The following is a 20,771-nucleotide window of genomic DNA, read 5'->3' on the forward strand; positions in this document are numbered from 1 at the left end:
TCTGTAAATCTACACTGACATCTGCTGGCAGGCTTGAGGTAATTAAAAGCAGAAGTTTTTGATTCATCACCAAAAGCAGAGATCCGTGATTGTCTTGACTACTATCTTACCCGCCAAAACATTCTCTCCTCCTTAAACTTTCAGCTTTAATTTTTCTACCCAGGAAGCTGCTTCATACTGAGTCAGACCAATGGCCCTTTTAGATCAATATTGTCTACTCTGGCAGTTCTCTAGGGTCTCAACATACTTCCCCCTGAGTTCTACCTGGAGGTAAGAGAGATAAAACCTAGTTGAGTTTATTTTAGGCTATTACATTCACACCCTGCTTTTTCTTCCATCACTGAACCCAAAGCTGTTTCCAGTCAGCCAACCATTCAGGTGCTGATCAGAGTGAGACCTCCTTGGTTTCAGCCAAGTAGTGGCCTCATGTATGTAGCTTTAGACTGTACCCAGGGCCCATCTGCTAGGGGGAATATGCAGCAATCAGTACTCTACCCAAATATTCAGAAAGAGGTAAGCATGTTCCTGATTTCTAGAATTCCAGCCAATGAGTGCAAAGATCAAGGGATAGTTGAAAAAATACACTTTGAACTTATTTTTGATTATATTTAAATGTTGATTCTATTATTGTGTCTTACATCACTTTAAAGATACACTGTAAACATTATTCAGATCATTTCACATTCATTGTGAAGATTTCCCAGTACTCCCTTCATCTTGTCAGCCACATTTCTGGCCACAAGCCTGTGACTGAGACTGGCTGGCAGCTCCTTTATGGAACTATAAATAGAATAATTTTCCATGCCAGGAAAGTTGATAGCTCCAGTTTTTGTGTGGAAAAGACAGTATATAAACCTTATGTATAAAGAGATAGCAAACCCCTTTCTCACTGATGTTGCCAGGTTACACCTGTTCAGAGGGGTGATGGCTGGAACTTCCATTGCTACCAAACAGGGAGCCTTTGTGATTGTAAATATAGAGAAACACTTGAGTCCAGTTTTCCTCCAGCCTGGTGTTTTGGACTCCAGTTACTACCAGCCCCAGCTAGCACAGCCAATTGTTAGAGGTGATAGGAGTCACATTTGGTAGGCACTAGGTGGTAGAATGCTCTTGATGCTCTGCTACAGAATGACCACTTTAATCTACACTGAAACTGTGCAAAGATCTCACTTGAACAAACTGGAATGCTTGTAAACTGAGTTGTTGGCACAAGTGAAAATGAACAAAGCATAAACCCAAATGTTCTATTGGCAGCTTTCTAGTTTGTGCCCAGTGTTGGCTAGCACCCATTGAAGCTGGTAGGGCAAAAGGCAGGGAGACAAATATTAGGTAGAGGCAGAGGCAATGGCAGGCAGGAAAAAATTATTCTAATGTTTTCCCCTACCCTCCTCCCAAGTGAATTCTACGAGGGCAACACTGAAGCTACATACTCACATGTTTATAGCAAAAAATGCATTATTTCTCAATATGGAATTGTTCATGCTCATCCTCAATTAATCAATCTAGATTTATTCTAGATCCTGACATCCACAAGGGTGGGTGTACATGTTCCCTTATCCCAAAGAAGTCCAATAAAGAAGACAACTTTCATTGTGCAGCCTTAATTTGCAGCTGTGTGATTGAATTGCATTTTGAAATAGTGACAGTCTAGAAGTGCCCTAAGCTTCTGCTGGCATGTTTTCTCTTCTTTGTACTGGTGTGAGTCTTCCCAAATGTCCTTTTTTGATTAATTTGTCTCTGAACCTTTGTATGCATGCTAAAATCTAATGTAGAAACTATTTTAAAAGAGCAGATTAACCTTGATTTAACAGCAAGCAAATTTATAAAAAAAAATTCCATTGCCCTTAAATGGGTAAAAAGTCAGGTCAAGTTCTGCTTTGGGAAACTGCTGTCATCTTCAGCATTAAGCATGCCATATACCATGATAACACTGCAAACTGACCACTGACTTGCAGACACTACTTCCTGAGTTTCATTAAAAAAAGAAAAAGACCTGTTTTAACCTTCTCTGCCTACTTGAGTTGTGTTCACCTGACCCCCTTAGACTATCATAAAGGGGTTTTTCCCCTTGGTGCATTACAGTTTTCCTCTCATCCTGTTCACATCAGAATGACTTCATTCATTTCTGTTTTTGTTCATACAGCAGAGGGTATCTTTACTCTGTGCAAAAGTGCTCACCCTGCCTAGAGACAAATTCAGAGTGGTTTAGGGACTCCAATCAATGACACTCTTGCTACAACATGGCTTTGTCACTGTGAGTCTCCATCTTTTTCCATTTCCAAAAGTAGTGATGCAGGCCTTACAAATCCCAAATGGATATTCAGTTTAAGAGAAAAATGTGCAAAACAGCAGGGCTTTTTACAACAAACATGGGCATTTTCCCCACAACACGAAACTTGCAGAGGAGAAAAATACAGATGTGGTGGTAACCCTTTATGTATATTTTTAAGACCTACTTTTCCTCTCCCCATTTTTATTAGATTTGATTTGATACAATTTTATAAAGCTAAAAATGAAAACAATAAGTAAGGCATAATAACAGAAACAGAACATCCCATATTCCCCATCCTACCACCTCCCTAGCCCTCACAGTGTTTCTCACACTTGAGTCTCCAGCTGTTGTTTGACTACAGCTCCCATCATCCCTGACCACTGATGGGAGTTATAGTCCAACAACAGCTAGGACTCAAGTTAGAGAAACACTATGTGATTCAGTTGCATTACAAATTAATTAAGAATTCTGATGCTTATGGGTAAGGACAGGCTCTGGTGTAAGGACACTATCATCCTCTAAAATATTTTATCCTATACATCTTCATTGTGCAACTTGGAGTGATTGGAAGGAGTCTGGGTGGAGTTTCGTTTGTCCACTGTAGTGGAGATGAAAAAGACAACCATTAACCTCTCTAGAATTGCTATCGGGTGTTCAGATGTTGATGTTATGATAGTATCTGTTGTTGAATGGGTGATACAGTGGTACCTCGGGTTACATACGCTTCAGGTTACAGACTCTGCTAACCCAGAAATAGTACCTCAGGTTAAGAACTTTGCTTCAGGATGAGAACAGAAATCGTGCTCCGGCGGTGCGGCGGCAGCAGGAGGCCTCATTAGCTAAAGTGGTGCTTCAGGTTAAGAACAGTTTCAGGTTAAGTACAGACCTCTGGAACGAATTAAGTACTTAACCCGAGGTACCACTGTAATTGGTCTGTCCTGTGATTGTCATTAATATATGAAATAAGCCTCCAAATTGTAAAGAAAGTGTCTAGTTTCTCTATGCTTTGAGCAACATGGAATTTGTGTTATCTTTTTGGCAATAGCCAATTCCATTTTTTTTTTTATAACATAGGTCTATACAGTGGTACCTCGGGTTACAGACACTTTAAGTTACAGATGCTTCAGGTTACAGACTCCGCTAACCCAGAAATAGTACCTTGGATTAAGAACTTTGCTTCAGGATGAGAACAGAAATTGCATGGCGGTGGCGCGGCAGGCCCCATTAGCTAAATTGGTACCTCAGGTTAAGAACAGTTTCAGGTTAAGAACGGACCTCCAGAGGGAATTAAGTTCTTAACCCGAGGTACCACTGTATGTAAGTCTTTCCATTTTGGGGCAACAGATAGATCTCAAGTCACAGTGTGGTACTGTGGTGTGGTGTGGTGTGGTGTGGTGTGGTGTGGTGTGAGGTAATCTCTTCCTTAAAGACTGAGGTATTGACATTAAAGTTGTTTATGTTTCAGAAAGCAGACTTGCTGGACAAAGACTTGTTTGACAGAGTGCAAACCATATACGCTTCAAAAGTGAGACATCTCATCTCCAGTCTACAACTGATTCCACCTAGCTCAAGTCCCCTCATTTGTGCACATGATTCATACATCTGAGGCTCTAGGCTCACTGACCCTATTTGAGGATCTCTCTAATTCTGGCACAAAAAAGCAATGAGGTCTCAATTCTACACTATTTAAATTCCTAGTGGACCTCAAGTATGAAAGTGGAGGCAAAGCATGTCAAGCATGGGAAAGAGATATTGGGTTTAAATTTATGAATTACCGTATTTTTCCATGTATAAAACTAGGTTTTTCCCCAAAAAAATTAATGTCGAAAATTAGGGGGCGTCTTATACTCTGGGCCATCTCCCCCCATTTTCTTAAATTTGAGTCCCCAAAATAGAGGGCATCTTATACATGGGGACATCTTATAGATGGAAAAATACAGTATGCCTAGGAAAGTATGTGGTCTAGTGCTTACTTTGACTGCTACTTCCATAGTCCTACACAAGGCACTTTAAAATTAGTATATCATTGGCACTTGATTCAGGTGAAGTGACATGGTCATGGTCATACCTTGTTTTCTCTGTTTTACCAGAGGGGTTGTGAAGTCACTGGTTCATATATGCACCTATGGTGGAACTGTTGAAAATGAAGGGGTTTGGTAAAAGATAAGCAGAAAAATGAATTTTAGCTTACAAGTTTAGCCTTTTTAGGTGAAATATAACTAACACTGAAGAAAGTAATAATATGCTTAGAAAATTCCCTTTAAAAGCACAACTGATCTTCTAGATACACATTTTTTTGTACTGCATCATTACAAAATGAAGTTTAATGGATACTTGTCCTTATATATATTATATTCATGTTTATTGAATATGTATTTCCACAAGGCAACAATTTGGCAACAAATTGTTAGCTAATTGCTCATTTTATATGATGCAGCCATTTATTTGGGAATCTCAGCTGCGGCACATAATAATTATTCAGACATTTAGATTTATCCCCCTGCCCTTTCACTCTTACGATGTCGCAACATGAACAGAACCTTGTTGGAAACATTTTGTCCCTTCACTTAAGCAGTGACAGAAACGTAGGTGGAACCAGCCAAGTGCCTCTTCATTATCTCCCTGTATCCTTTTTGTGTCCTCTCCAAGTTTTTCTCAAATTTGTTCTGCTGTCCATTACGGTACTATGTTATTTATTACAATTAACATATAATTTCCCCGCAGATATGGCAGGCAGGCACTTATGCTGCCTGCTGAAATTGCTTTAAATGCCACTGTTGTCTTTACATCCAACCTACTTAATGTTCCCGGTGACAAAGTAAGCAAATATGAGGTTTTATGGAAACAATTACAGGCAAATGAGGCTTTTACATCAGTCATGATGTACAACAACACCTCTCCATAGAATATTACTCTAATCTAGCCATCAAATAGATAATACTTATTCATAATATCTCAGCCCACATGATCAGCATGCATTTGCTGCCTTAAAAACCTCTATCAACTTGCTCACTCGCTGGATCATCACCTTGTCGTGGTGAATGGGCTTGCACATCCCTGTGATCCTTGTGAGCGAAGCCATTGGGATTCACATACTGCCAGCAGGGTCACCCAAGGCAGTAAGGTCCAAGGAGAGGAGCTAGAGCAGTGGTTTTCAACCAGTGTGTCATGGCATCCTGAGGTGCATTGAATCATGGTCGGGGTGTTGCAGGCAACACTGGCCTCTGCCCCTCTTTCCTTCCCTCCCTCCTCTGACGTCCTCTCGTGTCTCTGCTTCCCAAAGGCTTGAACAGCTGTTTATTGCAGCAGCCATGGCTATAAGCTCCGCAGGTGAATAGTGCCTCTAGGAGGCACCTCTCTTTGGGAGGAGGGGCAGCTCAGATACCAGGGATGGAAGCAACAGCTGCCTGGAGGAGAGGGAAGAGGAAAGGAGGCTGAGGGAACACTTCACAAGGGAGGGTGTTTGAAAAAGGATGAGAGGCTGCCAGCTCTGCAGGCAAGGGGTGACAGTACCGGGCTTCTAAGCCTCACAGGGGTGCTACAGAAAGACTGTAGTTAAGGGAGCCATGGACTCAAAAAGGTTGAACATCTCTGAGCTAGACAAAGAATGCTCTAAGAAGTTCTCAACGTCAGAACAGGCAGAAAATAATAAGCAGTATGTTACAATGGCTGTGAAGGTGAATGAAGGCTACAGCAGATAAGAATCTACTAGTTGTCGTGATGCTCGTGCTATCAGAATAGAGCCTTACTGCATGAACTGATCTCAACTCATAAAAAATATTCACACACAAACATCTTCCAAAAACCCATCCCAAAACCCAACCACCCCAAAGGAACTTACTAGGGGCTGACACCCCAGGTTGCTTTGCTCACCAATCCCCTAGCCACCAATCCCCTTCCAACCCTCATCACCAAAGTCTATCCCTCCTTACTCCTTGCCCAAGCCCCCTCCCCTAATCCCCTCCCTTTACTTTACCAAACCTTTACAGCTTCCCCGTGATGCTGCACCGCCTCTCTCAAACCAACTACCACTGCAAGCCCAGCTTCCTCACCCACTTCAACCCACTGCTACAAGCCCAGGTCTCTTGTTTGCTGCCTCTCTTCCTTACCTGTTCCTTGCCTATACAGTATAAAGAGAAACTAACATACCTATTCCAAACTCTTCCCAACGGGATCCTCCTTAGTCATAACTGTAAGTGGAAAAGGAAACCATTTATCCTTTCCTGTAAAAAAACACAAACCAGGATAAATTCCAAATTCTTGAACCTTTCTTCATCAGACTGGGGAGTCCCTAACTTGAAATAATATTATATTGCTCATCAATTCAAACATGTGGTTCTCTTAATCTTGGAAGATGACTCTGAGCAATGGGTACAATTAGAAACATATATACCGTATTTTTCGCTCTATAAGACGCACCAGACCACAAGACGCACCTAGTTTTTGGAGGAGGAAAACAAGAAAAAAAATTATTCTGAATCTCAGAAGCCAGAACAGCAACAGGGATCGCTGCGCAGTGAAAGCTGTTCTGGCTTCTGGGATAGCTGCGTAGCCTGCATTCGCTCCATAAGACACACACACATTTCCTCTTACTTTTTAGGAGGGAAAAAGTGAGTCTTATAGAGCAAAAAATGCGGTAATTGATAATATCCCAACCACAGTCTACCACTTCTTTAAAACTAGAATTAAGAACACTACTACTATCAAAAATAGATTTACGCAAACTATGTTTAATGTATGGAAGGAGAAAATAGGAACATTGTCTCCAGGTTCGTCCCCCCCACCCCCGCTCCCTCTAGCTTTCCATCTATTCTTTTGTAGATCTCTTCACCAACTCTCTGTGACAAGATGGAAAGCCAAGAGTCTATACTGCTTAATGAACATCTATGAGAGCAATACCCCACTAAGGGTACAAGAACTGCAAACTAAATGGGAGAAATTCATATATCATGGCTACTGTGCTACCAACTGGAAGTTTTTCTTCCAGGTTGTCTTGTGCCCCCCCCCCTCCCAGTACAGGGACAGGGGAGCAGAAAAATCGCACCACTCCACTCTGGCTCGGAGTGGCTAGGAGCCTGCCTGCCCATTCACAAGCTCCCCAGGCCACTCCTTTGCTTCTTTACAAGGAGGGAGGCACGAATACATCTCATTGCAAGTGAGTAAAGGATATGGGCGGGGGGGGGGGTTTGCCATGATACAGTTCCTTGCCAAGGGCACAAGGGAGCCTAGGTATGCCTCTGTTCCTGGCATGCTACTCTGTCCTGCTTTTTACTAGTTGAGCTGACCATTCTACCTCTATAGCAGGCTGGGATTTTTTAAAGCAGATTTCTAGCTGCACAAATGCCCTTCCCTATAAAAGTGGGAGAGCCAAACAAACAGAAAAAGTACTTTGTCCCTTGGTTGCACTCTGTATCAATGGAGGTTTCTCCAATGGACTCAGTGGCTCCTATCTACTTCACAACAATGATTCATACATTTATCTACTCCAGTAACTAACAGGTGCAAAAACAGGAAGATACGATGAAGCGTTACTTGCACAGCTGTAAAGGATGAAGAAAATGAAGTTCTTATCAAAAAGAAGAGGATGTTTTCATTTAGTTTGGGGAGTTCATTTTAGGTATGGCAATTGAGCTTAAGTAATTTCTTGCAAGTTCTGTTGCTCTACTCTCAAAACAATGCAAGTGTGAAATTTAAATGAGAGACTACCATCAATTCCTTAGCAACTATATCATAGTGGCTCCCTGTTTTAAAGAAGGGAATAATGTTTCGTAGTGGAACAAAATGAGAGGAAATTAAATATTAATTTAAAATAATTGCCATATTTCCAGAATTAAATTTAAGCTTGCCATGAGATCATGATGACTGCATAACTACAGCAATTATAGCATCGGGTTTCATTTAAAAGATTATTAAGTGGACATGAATATTGTTAAACTGAATAACCTTAAAAAAGCCTGGTACATTATTAATCTTATGCTATTTTCTTTTTTGTAAAGTTTTCTATTATTATATGTTATGATGTATATAAAACAGAGAGAACAATTATTATAACAGATAAAAATTAAAAAGATGAAAAACAAAGTTATAAAACAGGCATGAAGAATGAGTACGGTTGCAAATGGGTTAAAAAAACAAAGTCCAAGTTTGTTGTTGTTTAGTCGTTTAGTCGTGTCCGACTCTTCATGACCCCATGGACCAGAGCACGCCAGGCACTTCTGTTTTCCACTGCCTCCCATAGTTTGGTCAGACTCATGCTGGTAGGTTTGAAAACACTATCCAACCATCTATCAAAGTTATCATACCATCAAATCTGCTTCCAGATTTGCCAGAATTGCAATGAGGGCTGCCTTGAAAATGATGGTTCCACTGTATATGCCATAAGGGAATGCCAAATCACAGAAAAAGTGCGTGGCGGTTCTAGCTCTTGTCAAAATCTCAAATTATTTGTAATTTTTTCCATTATAGCTATATTCCAGAGTGATTGATACCAAGCATCCAATGTAAGATTTGGGGCAGTATTCCACTAAGTTGCAATTACTACTCATGCTGCCCAGATCATAACCTTATACTACTAATCTTTATACTTGGCATGCAAGCCTCAGTAGTACAGGTTACCTTCCTATTGAGAAAAAGTATTAAGCTTTCCTCCTAGATATGAATATTTGCCTTTCTAAAAACAAAGCACTGAGAAGGAAACATACTATATCCATATGATGTCCAGCACTTTAAAAAGTATATAAATTATAAATTATTTCCTACCAGACTTAACATATTGGAAAGAACATTAATCATGACCAGTTGGGTCTTATCCCTCAAAGATATATAGCTGATCTGAAAGGTCTTTAGTTTCATGAAGTTCCATAAAATACACAAAACACCCCTAATTCTAGTGGCCCTGGATGTATAAAAAGTTTTTGACCCTGTTAATTGTAATTTTTCATTAAGCTCTCTTTCTTGTTATAGGCTTGGCCTCAAATTTACTGCCACATGCTATTTATTCAACCTACCACTGCATAGATATGAGCTAATGATCTAGATCTGTGTGTGTGTGTGTGTGTGTGTGTGGAGAGAGAGAGAGAGAGAGAGAGAGAGAGAGAGAGAGAGAGAGAGAGGTACCAAACAGGGCTGCCCACTGTCCCCCAACTTTTCATATTAGTCACTGAATTTTTGGCTAACACTCTTTGGTCCAACCTTAGTATCACAGGCATTAATGCTAATGGCACAGAACAGCTGTTAAACTTTTATGCTGATGGCATTCTGCTCATCCTACAAGGCCTCCAGACTGTTGTTCCCCTACCTCATATCTGAGTTGGAAACTTGTAATGAGAGCAGGCTTTTGAATGAATTTTGGAAAGACACAGGATGTCAGATGATGTCTTTGAATATATACCCAGGTACCCAAATTTCCCTATTCCAGAAATTAGGTATTCTTCTCTCTATAATTAATACTTTTGGGTATACTGTATAAACATCTGCATAAATCTTTTAGAGCAAATTATTGTGTCATATGGCAGAAAATATTTCCAGTGGAACAGACCATGGGTGCAGCCAGGGTTTTGGGGGAGAGGAGGACTTTTGTTTCGGGGGCAGAACTGAGCTATCTGTGACTCGGTCGGTCAGCTTAAAGTTTTTTTTAATTAACTTGTTTGAGGGGGTCAGCTGCCCCTCCTACGCCCATGGAACAGACTAAATTAAAAAAATTCCAGCTGTCTGGCAGCTATAAAGAAAGTAATCTTCCCGAGCTGTCCTGCCTGTATATTTTTGTTTTTAACAACAGTGATTCTGTCCTCGATACTAAGCTGCTGGCAGAGTATAGTTGAATTCTTAACTTTTAAAAGTAGAGATAAAGAACCTCTAACGTTCATAGATACAGACCTGCCTCTGAAGAAGGCTGGGACATTCCTCTATTTAAGATTTATTATGAGTCAAACCAGATTCAACATCCAATTTATTTCATGGCAAGAAGGCAAATAAATCAGTAGGTGTAGGTGGAAAAGGGAATCTTAGGTTGGATTATACAGACAGCATTCATTTTGTTAAAATGGTGTTATGTCACTTCTCTGAAAAGAAACAGACTGCACTTTGGCAGGGACTCTACAACTTTGGAAACACAGAAAATAAAGGCTTTTACCTAACATATCCTTCTAAATCATGCTACACTATTACCTGGACTCTGCCTCATGTGATAGGCAATTTAATATTATAAACTTTGAACAGGGAGGTCTTTACAGATTTAGATATTTCATCTAAATTTTACTTGCCTTAGCTAGGGATTTGCCCAAATCTTTAAATTACGGTATACAGTATAATTTAAAGAAGAGTGTAAGCAAATGCCGCGTCTTTGAGCCACTATCCTTAGTAGGGTAACAACTGATCAATAAAGACTTTGGCACAGTGGACAAACTGAAGGAAGTGTGGGAATCTGATTGGTCTATTAATCTTGAAAATACCCATTGGTCTTCTATTTTTGGAACCTTTATTTTTAAGTCAACACCTGTATCCATCAAACAGACAATGCTAAAAAAAAATTGTTGTTCTTTTGCAGCAAATACGTCAATCCTTCTGCTACTCCCCTGTGTTGGAAAGGATACAGAGAAGTTGGCTTGTGCTAATATATGTGTTGGCTCTGTTGTAAGGTTTCCAAATTTGGGGATTTTTAATGAAATAAATAGAAGAAATAACAGGGCAAAAAACTGTAAAATCCTTTGATTTGGCATACTTTTGGCCTTTTCCAGGGAACAAATGTGGGACTGCTGTTTAAACCTCTTATTGGATGCTTATTTGTGCCAGCTCAGTTGGTTATCGCTTGATACTTGAAGGATGACACTGGAGCCACCAAGGATAACTGGCACAATAAGGTTGGGCAAATTGCATTATTGGAAGACTTAACTAACCAATAGCATGCAAAAGTGTTGGTTGGCCCAGCATTGGCCTACTTCTCCTGCAGTACCCCTCCTTAGTGGCTCAGATGTGACTGGGTATGGAGCCCACCCATGCCCATATATCCTGGCGTGGGGACATACCCTGGATTCAAAACTATTCCTCCCAGTTAGGACTCCTCCTGTAGCTCTTGGTGTATGTTGCTATGTCTTGAGGATGGAGGCAAAAGAAAATGCCCCATGATGCATCTGCATATTATCTGCTGCTGTGGCTGAATAATTAGGGAATTGCTCTGTGGTGCAATGAGCTGAAGCCTCTCCAAAACTATCCATGCATTCTTAAGGAGAACAGGTCACACAGTTCTAGTGGAAATGAACCTCTTAGCTCTTATCCTGATAAGAAGGGAAATATTCTTTAGGTATTCTTTAAAACAAAAACAAAAAAACCACAACTGTGAGGTTGTACAGGTACAGTTTTATCTGTAGGTATATTTCTAACTTCAAAAACAAACAGTATCTTATGAAAAAAGCTTAATTTAGAAACCATTATGGTACTCTACCAACATAAGTATCTTAGTGAACCTGGGGGGATTTTTTTATTTGGCTCTGTAGCCTGTGGTTTTAGCTCAGAACAAACTGTTTCATAAATAGTGCAGGTGTCTCATCTTATTCAGCAGGGTGTGTCCATTTGTTTCAGACATATAGAGACATATGACACCACAGAACAGGAAGAAAAATGAAAGACAAACCTACCCACCTACATGTTAAGAGATGCAGAGACACAGGATCTAATGCTGAGAAATGGGCAGGTACTGAAGAAAAGCAGAGGGTAAGGGCTTCTGCTGAGGTTTTCAGCGAGTAAAATTTTGAAAGTTGTCTGTGAGGTTTTGAGGAATTTAAAATATTATGTCAAAATGAATTGACAAAATGAATTGGATTGTCATATGTTTTGAAATGAAGTGACTGTAATTGTATTGATGTTATTTTTATCCATTTTTCTATTATGCTGTAGGACATCTTGGGTATATTTATGTGAGAAAATGGTGAGCAAATTGAAGAAGAAGAAGAAGAAGAAGAAGAAGAAGAAGAAGAAGAAGAAGAAGATTCTAGAGAACCTATTTAAAGGATTTCAGTTGCAGTGATGTTTTATGGTAAATTTCAAAGTGCAGCAGTTCATCATGACAGCCCCAATAGCAATTTCCCTTGGGAGAGTTAAAAATGCAGATGTATTGATCTAATATTTACACACAAACATGCAAACACAATAAAGACCAGTTCTATGTGGCATAATACTCCATTCATTAGAAAAAAGCATGACTGCCATCTTATGCATAGCCAGTCACCAAGGAGTAAGCTCCAATAAACTCAGTATTATGTATTTATGACTGTAGAGGAAGAAGAGGAGGAGGAGGAGGAGGAGGAGGAGGAGGAGGAGGGGGAGGAGTTTGGACTTGATATCCCACCTTTCACTCCCCTTAAGGAGTCTCAAAGCGGCTAACAATCTCCTTTCCCTTCCTCCCCCACAACAAACACTCTGTGAGGTGAGGCCGAGAGACTTCAGAGAAGTGTGCCTAGCCCAAGGTCACCCAGCAGCTGCATGTGGAGGAGCAGGGAATCGAACCCAGTTCACCAGATTATGAGTCCACTGCTCTTAACCACTACACCACACTGCACTCATTAATGCCAGTAGGGACTTCTGACAAAAGCTTCACAAGATCATTTTTGATAGCAAAGCCTACTCCATGTATTCAACGTTCTTGTTCATGTATTCCAGAAGAATGTGTAGCCTCCTTTTTCTTCCTTCAGCTGTCCCTCTCCTGCTCTTTGAGTTTCTTGAAGTATTGCAATATCGATGTTAAAATGTCGCAACTCTCTTGCAATGATGGCAGTTCTGTGTTCGGGATGTTCATTATCTGTGTTATCCAACAAAGTCCGTATATTCCATCTTCCAAAGTTCAATTGTCTTACGACCACTGGGTGGTAACCCCACTGGGCGCGGTAATCCATTCAAGGGAAAAGGAGGGTAGACTATGTTTAGGGAACCTTTTCTAGCCCTTCCGCCTTTTGGGGGTGAGCAGAGTAGATCCTAAATAGGGCTGCTCAGTCATGGACACAGCTGCCGAGCTGCTCAACTGCCTCATTCCTTGGGTCAGAGTGACTGAATATGTATCCACTGCCCATGTGCTGGTTCATGACTAGGGGCTTCCAGATTTCACAGTCCTGCCCCCGTTACCATTTGCCAATCACCATGGGACTTTTTTGGGTTTGGGATGGGGTTTTGGAAGACACCAATGCACAATTTCCGATGGCATGAATATCACAAAGACTGGTAGATTCTTCTGCCTGTTCTGCCATTGAGGAACTTCTTGGATCCTTCTTTGTCTAGCTCCTCCCCTTTACCTTACTGCCTTGGGTGACCCTACTGGGAATACAAGACTCCCAGCAGCTTTGCTCACAAGGGTCATAGGAACATACAAGCCTACTCACCACGATGAGGTGATGATCCAGCAAGTGAGTCTGAAAATCACAATACCAGTGACTGCATAGGGTAAGAGGAATTCCAGATGATAGCTATAAGAATGAATGATATTGATCAATATGTCTAAAATAATGAAGAACATTTTTAATTATATGATTGATCTTGTATCTTTTATTTTTAAATAAACTACCAAGAATGAGGGATAGCTGGGACATGGACTGAACGGCATAAAAGGAGTATTTGGGTATCCTTAACTGGGGCCCTTGTGCATCAAGGGGAAGATAGTGTGGGATCCTGTGCAAATAAATGATAGGCAGAGAGAAATGCCAGTTGTTGGGGAGGATGACATACAAATGTTATACATGGGTTAAAAGGGGAACAGAGTAGTGCTAGGTAATGGGTATGCATCCAATATATTGCTAGAGGCTGGTGAGGTAATGAAACTATGAAATGCCAAATGTTTTCTGTAGTACAGTGCCTGGTGTAGTGAACAGATATGTTTGCCAACAAGAATAGCACAAGGATCCTAAAAAGCCCTACAAAATATGAAATTACTGGCAAGAAAAGGGCTGGAAAGTTTTATGAATTCCTCTCAGGTAGCATCTCATAGAAGATGTTGAAATTGGTTTTTGTATTTCTTAAGACTGCAGTTTACTCCTCCAAGTTGGTCAGAATGTGCATTCATTTTACTGTAAGTTGTTTTTCTCCGTGACACGAGCAATGACTCTGAAGCTCTCTCACATTATCTCTGCCAAGAATGAGCATTGCTAAGCAAGATTGAACAGAGCCATGTGTCAATCAAAGGTAAATATATGACCTAATGTAAGTTCAAGATTATTGTTATATGTTCTTGAGCAATTCAAAGACCAATGGGCTAAAAAAAGGTTAAAACTCATTTTCATCCTTTCTGATAGGGGCTTTGTTTCATCACACTCTTCGGCTGGGAGTTTCATTTTCTCTTATTTGCTGTTTTTGTTATAACAGCACTATGAATTTTGTTTGCTCCTTGGATTTATGCTAATTCTTTTTATGTATATTGGCTTATATTTTAATATTTTTGTCTTACTGTAATATTACTGCTCAGAGGCCTCTTGATGAAAAGGCACCCAGAGGAAAAATGGAAATCTATATAAGCTTGCAAATCTGAACAACATAAGACACTGGCTGGACAGTTTGACTTCAAGGTCAGTTCTCTGACCGTGGACCAGCTGCTGTTTTTCTCCGTTTAGGTCACCTCGCAGAATACTTTTATGAGTTTGGTGCAGAGGAGTAGGCTGTATGCCAAGACCCAAGTGTTAAAATATAAACAAGGATTCAAATTCCTGGTGAGATGAAAGCCTAATTAATGGGCCATTAAGTGAACAAAAGAAGTGAATCTGTGCCAGACAATAAATGGGTTAGCCCTTCCCTCAACTGGCTGGTAGTTAGAAGGACAAAGGCTAGAGAGTTGGGAGATGTGAGCTAGGAGCAGAAAGCAACAGGTTGGAAAGCCAGAGAGTTGTGTGATTTATGTTTAAATCCAAGGCTGTGGCTATGGGGGAAACAAAGCCCTCTTGGAGTGTTAATGCTGTGAACCCCTCCATCTAGTGCCAGGTGGCCTTTTAGGAGCCCCAGGACAATGGATCAAAATGGGTTTATTAGAATTATCGGTTGGTAAAATAAAAAACGTATTAGGAGATAATCTGCAACAGGGGCCTGGATATTTGGACTGCCTAGGGGCTTCCACAGGCTTTAATCTGGCACTGCCTCCATCGTTGTACAGTGGTACCTCAGGTTACAGACGCTTCAGGTTACAGACGCTTCAGGTTACAGACTCTTCTAACCAAGAAATAGTACCTCAGGTTAAGAACTTTGCTTCAGGGTGAGAACAGAAATTGTGTGGCAGCGACACAGCAGCAGCAGCAGGAGGCCCCATTAGCTAAAGTGGTACCTCAGATTAAGAACAGTTTCAGGTTAAGAACGGACCTCCGGAACGAATTAAGTTCTTAACCTGAGGCATCACTGTATATATGTGTGTAAATAAACCATATAACATAGAGATACCAGTCTCCGCTGTGCCTCATTCTTAAGGAAGTGATTGGAACCCATGGAATCTCACACCACTTGGAGACTGGGGTGGCATGCAACAATACTTTCTAGAGTTGCATATAAATGTGTGATGCAAACTTAATAAATGATAATAAACAAATATAAAATGGGCACAGTTTATGTAACACCCCACCACTTTTTAGGACTGATGGAGAAACGGTGTAGACAAGAAAAACAAAAGTGCATTGTGTTCAATGGGTCTGACTCCCTAGGATGTGTGTTTAGGATTGGGGTACAAGTGTAAGTACAAGTGTAAGTGCAGGAACCCATCAGGAGGTTTTAGTGTTTTAACTTTTGTATGTTTTAAAGTAGCGTTGCGGATTTTGCCCACCCCCACCCAATTTAATTTTTTTATCTTTTTATAAACAGCTTGTATGTGTGTATAAATTATATGAAATAAATAACTCTCCCCCTTCACCTGCAAGGAGCATAAGGTGGCCTCACAACAACTCTGCCAGGTAGGTTAGGTTGAGAGCAGGCAAAGACGACCAGGGAGGTCATTCCCCGCGGCTTGAACCCTGGTCTCCCAGGTCGCTCGAACCGCGTCTGCACCGCGCTGTAGCCTGTGATTTGGGGCAACATTTTGGCCAAGGGCGGCGGCATCTGAGCCAGCCATTCATTTTATACATCTTTTGCGTGTGTGATACAGAGAGAAAGGAAACTTAGTGGGGGGGGGGGAGGGGGCTCCTGGAGGACAACCAGTCGGGGGCGCGTGTGAGGCGTTGTTTTGAGGGGCGGCAGCAAAGGCAAAGGCAGGCGGAGAAAGAGGCGGCGGCAGCGGCTGTTTCGAGGGGTGGAGGCGGGCAAGCTGAGGCACCTGAGCGGCACCCGCCTCCTCTTTCTCCTCCCTCTCTCCGCCCTCTCAGTGGTTTCGTCTTTCTTTCTTTCCTCCGCCCGGAAACTCACAAGAGAAGCAGCCACGTTGCCTCAGCCCTACCGACCTGGGCCGGGTTCGGCGGCGGCAGCGGCAGTGGGTCTCCTGAGGAGAGCCGGGAGCCCGCGCTTTTCCTTGGCGCCTTTCCCGCCCTCCGGCGGGTCTGAGGAGCCCTCTCCCCCGCGCCTTACCTCCACCAGGTGAGTCCGCCTCCCTCCTCCTCCCTCCTCCTCCTTCTCCCGAGCTGCCGTGGGATTGAGACCGGGTCAAGCGCGGAGGGGGAGACGCGCCCAACATCGTTAATTCTTACCACAACACACACACAAAAACACCCGGCACGTTAGAGTTTAAAAGTTTCGTGGTTTGGATGGGAAGTGTTGCGGCTTCTTTCAGAGAGGATCGCCGAGTTCTCTCGCTCTCCTTTGACCACCTCAGGATGACTTCCGTGCCCTAAGAGGGGTGTGGAACCAATCATAATAGTAACAACAGCAGTAACAAGGCATAAAAAATGACTCATGTGGTCAGGAAGAGCTTCAAAATGTTACTTGGGTTGTGGTGAAGATGAGTTCTGTTCTGTGTTGTTGTTTTAACTATTCGCTGAGTTCTGTTTTGAGAAAAATCAACCAGGCGATTTGCAAAACTCCTCGGGTTAAAAATTTGGGTTAGTGGGGGAGGTTAATTTGAATAGGGGGTTATGCTTGGGGGGATTATTATTTCCCTGATGTCTCTCCCCCCCCAATAATTCCCTTCATGATACATATATTAATAATTGTATAGGTGAATTTATAGTTCAGAGCCCTGTGACGTGTTTGTCACCCTCAGTGTCTTTAGGTCGAGCTAAGAGTTAGCAATTGTCCCGTCTCACAGGGTGGTGGTTGTGAAGATAAATTGGGGAGAGAGGTTCCATCACTTATGTGGTCCTGATCCCCCATGGAGGTGGGTCAAGATAAAAATGCAAGTAGTCAGAATTGTTCAATAGGGTTTAGAAACTATGTCCTCAGTTCATGAGCAAACATGAATGGGAAGGGTGGAACACTGTAGAGCTTCAGGTGTATTTATAATACATATATATTATATTATTAATATTAATCTTATTGGAATGGTTGTGATCAACACAGAAACCAAACCATGTTTTGAACCACCCAGCAGCAGTGCAAGAGCAATTATTATGGATTAGTGACTTCTTAATAAGTTTTAGGTGCTCTTTTTGCCTTGTGACGTAAGAAGTGAGTTTATTCCGTCGTTTGATGCAATAGCAAGAGTTTAGATTGTACAGAGCAAGGAGGCCATAGGTGTAACAACTTGTGATCTCCCAAAACTGCAAGCAACCCCACCAGTCACTGGCGAGTTATTCTCTGTTTTTTTTCTTACCTGCCTATTAAATACTGGGTGATGGGGATGGGTTTGTCAGGCTAAAATAAATACATACAGGCTGGTATGGTCATATTTGGTGTCTCACAGTTTGTGCAGCCTAACCCATGGCTATCACAAACACTGATGAATGTGTTTGGTATATCCAGCTTTTTAAGACAAGCACTCATAAACATGTAAAAAAATTAGATTTAGAGCTAATTAGGCTTAACTAAGCGTTAGTCCCATTGAACTTCTGAGTTGGTATGCTGTTGCTATAGAACTAGGAGATAGCAGTTTTTAGTTATGCAGTGAGCGTTTCCGGAGAAGCAAATCACATCAAGGTCACTGGGATTTGTTTACCTTCTAGTAAGTGTTTAGTCTTTCATCCTATTTAGGAGTCATATGCAAGCCTACTCAGTGGTTTTTCCTGTTTAGAGAAATGTGTATAATATTGCAGTCTAAATCCTGATTAATTGTGATGTTATGTATTAAAATCTAACAGTTGCTTCTGAAAATGCAGTATCACAACACGCCCACCCCATGTGCTCTTCTGACTAACTACACTGTATATTTACTCCTGCCTAATTTACCATTTTCCCTTTTTTGTAGTGCCAAAAAAAGAAAAAAACCTAGATGCAAAGCAAATGTAGAATAAATAGTATTCTGAAATAATGTTGTGATTCACAAATGCCCTTTTCTATGTAAATCTTAGTTTGGACTTTGCCCTTTTTGATTAGGTAATCTTGTTTGCCTTCAGTTTCGTGAAACAGGTAATAATTGAATTGGCTCTCTTTTGTGGAGTTCTTTGGAGCCTCTGTACAAAACCTATTGCTATGTAAGCATTACTTCACTCCAGGTACAATCCAAAACCTGGCTGCTACCCAATGGGCTTTTTGAAGTGGCCTCTCCCTGCACCTCAAAATGCCATGTTTCAGGGCTATCCACTGCAAGCAGGCAGAAGAGACCTTTCTGTGCCAGCAGAGTGGTGTTGGTGTCATTCCACAAGTGCAGAAGAACAGGACTGTGCCTCCACTCAATCTAACCCTCTTCTAGCCTGGCAGAAAGGGAATTTGGCGGCTTGCACAGTTTGTCTTGATTTTTAAATGAGCAATTACACATTTGTGCAATAAACACAGTGATCCAATTCACACATCATGGTAAACCATAATTAATGGTTTGCTCTGTATGCTCCTTACTAGTGCTTGGGGGGAAACAAACAAGCATCCCTGGCACTGCATTACATCTGAACCAGGGATCATGATTTGCTTACTCCGTGCCCTCTTAGGCATGAGCATGGTAAGTCATTAACCATGATGTGATGTTCAAATGAGGCCAATTTCAATGGCCTTTGTTTTCGAAATACGCAAGTGAGAAAATAAATAGTGACACAATAACAAAAAGAACAATGTGTTTTGGCACCTTAATGACACACACATTTATTATGGCATTTGCTTTTGTATAATACAGCCATTTAATCAGATGTATGAGGTGTTATCCTGAGTTGCAGGTATATATATACCCATGGGGTGGCATGTTGGAATTATAAACAGTCAGATCAAGAGTTCAGGATAAAACTTCATGCATCTGATGTATTGTGGACCATGACAGCTTATGCCATAATAAATCTGTTAGTCATTAAAGAGCCACAAGACTCATTTTGTTGTTTTTGCTGCAACAGACGAACATGGTTATGTCTCTGGACAATGAATAACAAAGTGAAAGATGCATGAAAAATGTAAAGACAAGGAAGAAGAAATGTTTTTCTGATGCTGTTTTACTAGGGTAGGACTAATGAGATACATCCAGTCTCTTAAGTGTCATGTGTTGCTTCCTTTCTTATGAACAGTTCATCAGTTTATTTTTCTGTGAGCTGCTTGAAGTTGTGATGAATATGATATCTCCTGTCCAAAGTCTACTTTTGTAACTCATAGTCAAAAGATGAGAGACATAAATATGATTCTCTCATTTCAGCTTCCAGCTAGTGATAAATGAAAGAGAAGGATTGTAGAGCTCTACATATATTGCAGATAAAGATGGCTTTGTGCTTTCAAAGACCTCATCTTCCAAAAGCCCAAGTCTTACAGAGGAAATTGCTGGTTAAACCCCTGACTTTGCCTTTTGAGGCAATATAATAACTATGTTTCTTCACTGAAAAGGATGGTTGAGGAAGAAAATTAAATAGAGCCTTACCTACATATTATGTGAATTAACCACAGAGAAATATAGAATAATAGAATTGTAGAGTTGAAAGGAACCACAGGGGTCATCTAGTCCAGTACCCTGCAATATAGGAATCTTTTTGCCAAATGTGGGACTTGAACCCATGACCCTGAGATTAAGAGTCTCGTGCTGTACTGACTGAGCTATCCTGTGGGCATCGCAGGAGCAGAGTACTGTACATACCGTATTTTTCGCTCTATAAGATGCACCAGACCACAAGACGCACCTAGTTTTTGGAGGAGGAAAACAAGAAAAAAAATATTCTGAATCTCAGAAGCCAGAACAGCAAGAGGGATCGCTGCGCAGTGAAAGCAGCAATCCCTCTTGCTGTTCTGGCTTCTGTGATAGCTGCGCAGCCTGCATTTGCTCCATAAGACGCACACACATTCACCCTTACTTTTTAGGAGGGAAAAAGTGAGTCTTATAGAGCAAAAAATACGGTAATTTTTTTAGACACTTGGGAGGTGTCTTCTTGATGGTAACAAAGACCACTTTATATACTATCCATAGCATTTTTATTGAAATGTTAGCGTGATAGTTCTGGAGAGATAATGTTAAGGGGAGCAATAATGCTTGCTTTCCTAACTGTATAATTCTTGGTGCTCT

General features: G+C 41.2%; 2 protein-coding genes across 2 annotated transcripts in view; both read left to right on the forward strand.

The window, feature by feature from the left end:
- LOC308467995 (tigger transposable element-derived protein 1-like) overlaps positions 1–20,771 on the forward strand; it is a 147,924-nt gene that overhangs the window by 63,969 nt on the left and 63,184 nt on the right. The gene's annotated exons all lie outside the window — the stretch shown is intronic.
- Positions 16,636–20,771, forward strand: part of LOC308467980 (ligand of Numb protein X 2-like) — a 44,157-nt gene continuing 40,021 nt past the window's right edge. The window contains exon 1 of the mRNA XM_080989809.1: positions 16,636–16,792. The gene's annotated coding sequence lies outside the window, so the exon portion shown is untranslated. The remainder of the gene's footprint in view (positions 16,793–20,771) is intronic.

This window comes from Podarcis pityusensis (assembly GCF_964106645.2).
Source record: "Podarcis pityusensis genome assembly, chromosome: Z".
Lineage (NCBI taxonomy): Eukaryota > Metazoa > Chordata > Lepidosauria > Squamata > Lacertidae > Podarcis > Podarcis pityusensis.